This window comes from Macrobrachium rosenbergii, chromosome 54, assembly GCF_040412425.1.
Source record: "Macrobrachium rosenbergii isolate ZJJX-2024 chromosome 54, ASM4041242v1, whole genome shotgun sequence".
NCBI classification, from domain to species: Eukaryota; Metazoa; Arthropoda; class Malacostraca; order Decapoda; family Palaemonidae; genus Macrobrachium; species Macrobrachium rosenbergii.
In genome coordinates, this window is record NC_089794.1 from 32,680,698 (window position 1) to 32,685,697 (window position 5,000).

Consider the following 5,000-nt stretch of genomic DNA (forward strand, 5'->3'; position numbering starts at 1 on the left):
GTATTGGTTACAAGGTGCATTTAGCAGCATGGTGCTAAAAGGCACAAGAAAATAAACTTTTGTGACAGTGTCTTACGCTGCGAGTTGTGCAACTCTACTGCGCAATCGTATAAAATGAAAATGCATATTTCCCGCAAACTTTCATATTGCATTAGTAAAACTTTTACCTGCCCATTGTGTAATAAGTTGAAATCTTCATTATCTGCCAAAGAGTGACGCAAGATCATGTAATCTTGAATACAACACCTGATATAGCAGCGACCATCATTGACTGCGGACAGCGTTCAAGACCTTTTGATTGATGTGACCTCCTTGTTAATAAAATTTGCACTATGTAGCCATTATTTTTTCATGAACTGACTCGTTAATTGAAGCCCTGCATGTTCGTTACATCTGTGTCACAGAGGTAACGAAATCTTGCTTCTCAAAGACAGCTTTTCAAATAGTACAACTTACTGATATAGTTATGGAGTCTTAATCTTGTAAAAGACGTGAATTGAGGCGATACCAAATAAGCAAGATTTCGTGGTGAAACTGAAGCTGTGCCACTGACGTCATAAACATGCAAAGCTTCAATTTCTGCGTCAATTCAGGAAAAAATAGCAGCTCCATATTGCAAATTTTATTAGCAAGAAGGTCAAAAATGCTTGAAGCTGCTATATTAGGCGTTGTATTCAAGATTACATGATCTTGCATCAATCTTTGGCAGATAATGAAGATTTCAACTTATTGCACAATGGGTCAGTAAAAGTTTTACTAACGTTTTTCCGCAATATGAATTTTCATTTCGCCTGGTTAAGCAGGAGTGTTGCGTATATTCTTAATATACGACGATTCAATCGCGACACTGCGAATTCTTTAGCAAAGCTACCGACGTGATTAACAGAATATCACAAAAGGGAAATTAGGAGGAATTCAACGGACACAAGACGGGAATCCCTCGGGAAAACCATTAACGAAAGGAAAGCGAGACGCGGAGAAAGCGGGATGTGGGCTTTCACAAGTGGTACGAGGATTTTCACCTTGAGGGGGATTAAGCTCTTCAGACAAGGATTTATCATCTTTCGTGCTGAATAACTTCTCATGTATGAGAACCTCCGGGGCGCATTTCCCGAGACCTTTCCCTGAAAAAAGCGGGACACCATATCTTAAAAACTAAACATAGAATTTTCTTGAAAACAATCTCATTATGTTTCCCACACCCAAATGACTCTCTGACTCTAATCTAACCTAACCTAACCCTGCCTCCGGAGCAGGTTCATAAGCTATTGGGATTAATTAAATCATCGGTTTCTGAAACGATCTACCTGGAGTAGGCCTAGTTAAGAGCGAGAGAAGATATTTTGTTGGCGCGGAGTCAAATTCGAAAAATAAAGGATGACCTTGGTTTGTAATTGACCTGAAATATTATTCAAGAATTTAATTCGCATTAATAAAAGCAGCAGGCAGTGCAAATGCAATTCTAGGTATCAATTAGGATTTATTTTTGTGGGGACAGCAGAAATTATAGTCTTATCCAAAAGAGATTTCAAACAACTAGAACTTTTTATTATTATTATTATTATTATTATTATTATTATTATTATTATTATTATTATTATTATTATTATTATTATTATTATTATTTTCGAAGCCAACAGCGCTGCGTAAATATTTTCCCGGTTTGGACGAAAGATCTTTGACTAAAACAACGCGTAATAATACCCTTTTGACAAAATCATACCACACAGATGCGCACAATTCAACAAAAATCTTCTGAAAATTTCCAAAAATAATCTTTTAACAGATGCCCGTGGGGCAGTTACGAAACAGATTTTTGAGATGTCATTGCAGCGTGATGAGCAAAACTTATTATCGTCATTGCCAATTCAGCGTGACTTGTCAGGTTTAAATTCAACTGTATTTCCAAGGAAAGAGACATTATCCAATGGTAATGCTATTAAGCGCCAAAAAAGTAATTAAAATTCTGTCTTTTTGTTCTTAATCTGCTATAAATACTTACGCAAATTCAGCATGACTTAGGTCTTCAATTCAACTGTATTTCATAAGAAACAGACATTATCCTATTATAATACTACGAGCTTGATGGCGCGCACTACACTGGCTGGAACTCGGCGCTGCTGTCTCCCCTACCCTCCCGATCCCCTACCTACCCCGCTTCCTCCCGGGGCGGACAAACCGGTTTGCAGGGGTGGGTGTCCCCCATGTCCCCCCCCCCAACTATCACCCGGGGAGGAGAAACAAGATTCACTTGGATATTATTATTATAGATTAATTCAACACCAAAAAACTCATTCAAATTCTATCTTTTTTGTGCTTAATCTGCTATGCACGCTTACGTAAATTCAGCATGACTTGTCAGATTTTCAATTCAACTGTTTTTCATAAGAAACAGACGTTATCCAATGATAATGCTATTAAGCACCAAAAAATCGTTAAAACGTCATTTTTTTGTGCTTAATCTACTACAGGTATGACTGCTTACGCAAAAGTGAATGTGCTTTCGGCAGCATAACATGCCTATTTGCAAATGTACTGTTCAATGGTTGTGCTATTTCCTGAAGTGAGTGAATTTGATTTCCTCGAGTTTAACGAAGACAGAAGAACAAAAAATGGTATATATCTCAATCCTTGAATTTTATGGGACGAGTAAGAGCTCAAGGGTGAAGATAATCTCAGTTATACGAAACAAACAATGCTGTTTGGCTCTGCAGAACAACAACTCACACACAGAGGGAGTTTGCAAGACATATGACGTTGCAAAACTGTGTAAAAATCAAACAAGTTACAAATGCGCCGAAGTTTCTCCGGCGCAATCGAGTTTTCTGTACAGCTGCTACAGCGTATAATCAAGGTCACCGAAAATAGATCTATCTTCGGTGGTCTCGGTATAATGCTGTATGAGCCGCGGTCCATGAAACTTTAACCACGGTCCGGTGATAGCCTGTCCTAAATCGTTGCCAGAAGCACGATTATGGCTAACTTTAACCTTGAATGAAATAAAAACTGCTCAGGCTAGAGGGCTGCAATTTGGTATGTCTGACGATTGGAGGATGGATGATCAACATACCAATTTGCAGCCTTCTAGCGTCAGTAGTTTTTAAGATCTGAGGGCGGACAGAAAAAGTGCGGATAAAAAAGGTGCGGACAGAAAAAAGTGCGGACAGAAAAAAAGTGCGGACGAACAGACAAAGCCGGCACAGTGGTGTTCTTTTACAGAAAAGTAAAAATTAAAATAAAGCGCCCGGAAAATGAACTGGATAAAATGTTCGATTTAAAAAAATTCAAACAAATAAGTTAAGATTTGAAGCCAATGACGACCCCAATTTTTTTGTGTCTTCCAAATCCTTTCGCTTTGAGAAAGTGGTGACTTCGATTTTTCATGTAATGCTTTTTTATTCCTTATCTCTCAATCCGCCTTTTTTTTTTATTTCTCTCCGTCAAACTTTCATTTCAGCTTGGTGTTTCTAGCATGTAAAAAAAACAAAAAACAAAAGTACCGCTTGCGGGGAGATTTTATTTGTGCATTTGACTTCTTGTAAAATAAAAGAAGAGAAAATTTCAAAATATTTTGATGATTTGTGAAGTGGTAAAAAAAAAAAAATTTTTGCGCTCACAAGAATTCGTATTTATTCGAGATTCTGCGCGAGATCAAAGTAAAAAATTAAACGAAAATATTAATAGCGTAATATAAGAAGTCGGCTAAGGAATTTTCAAGATATATATATATATATATATATATATATATATATATATATATATATATATATATATATATATATATATATATATATATATATATATATATATATATTATATATATATTCTGTTTATATATATAAAAAATTTTATATGGATATATATATAATATATATAATATTCTGTTTACATAATATATATATATATATAATTTATAATATATACTGTATATATATATATATATATATATATAATGAGCCCGTCTCACAGCGCATATACAAAAAATCAAATTTCTGTGTCCAAACAGAATACTTCTAGAACAGGATATGATAACGCTACGCTATACTGATTTCCTATCAGTTTTTGTTAAGAATTATAATTGATATCGGAATCAGCAGTGTTTAATTTGGTTCTTAGTGTCAGATTACGAGAAAAAAAATAATAATAATAATTACTTATACATTATGTGGTTATTTGTCATCTCACATTAGTGCACAGTTTTGTGATATGCAACGGGGAAGTATCCCAATAACTTAAGAATTTGAATAACTCTTTTACATATTGTTTTCTAACAGCATCTTGAGTTAACGAACTAATGAAAATTAAAAGATACGCTGAATTACGCGGGGAGACTTTTTTGAGCGCATTTAAGATTTCGTATAAAATAAAAGAAGAGGAACTTTCAAAATAATTTGACTGTTTATGAAGTGAGCAAAAAAAAAAAAAAAAAAAAAAAAAAAAAAAACGCGCCCACAAGAATTCGTATTTGTTCAAGATGGACACCCGAGATGAACACATGAGCAAATAATTAGTAACTGACAAGTTATTTGTACATTTTATCTGTATTCACGTCTTTTCAATTACTGAAAAGAGTTTTGGAACAACTTTAGTTATTCTCCCATTTTATCTTACTATTGAGCATATTTTAAAACTGTGGATTATTCAAAATACGTATTAATTTTCTGAAGAATATTTCTACCTGTATGAGTTGACTTGAATATACAGAATATAGGCCAAAGGCTAAGCACTGGGACCTATGAGGTCATTCAGCGCTGAAACGGAAATTGACAGTAAAAGGTTTGTAAGGTGTAACAGGAGGAAAACCTCAAAGCAGTTGCACTATGAATCAATCGTTAGGAGAGGGTGGAAAGTAAGATGGAAGAGAGAGAATATGAAAGAAGGTACAGTAAAAGAAATGAAAAGGGTTGCAGCTAGGGGCCGAAGGCACGCTGCAAAGAACCTTAAGTAACGACTACAGTGAACTGACGGCATTAGCCCCCTAAGGGGTTCTACCTGTATGA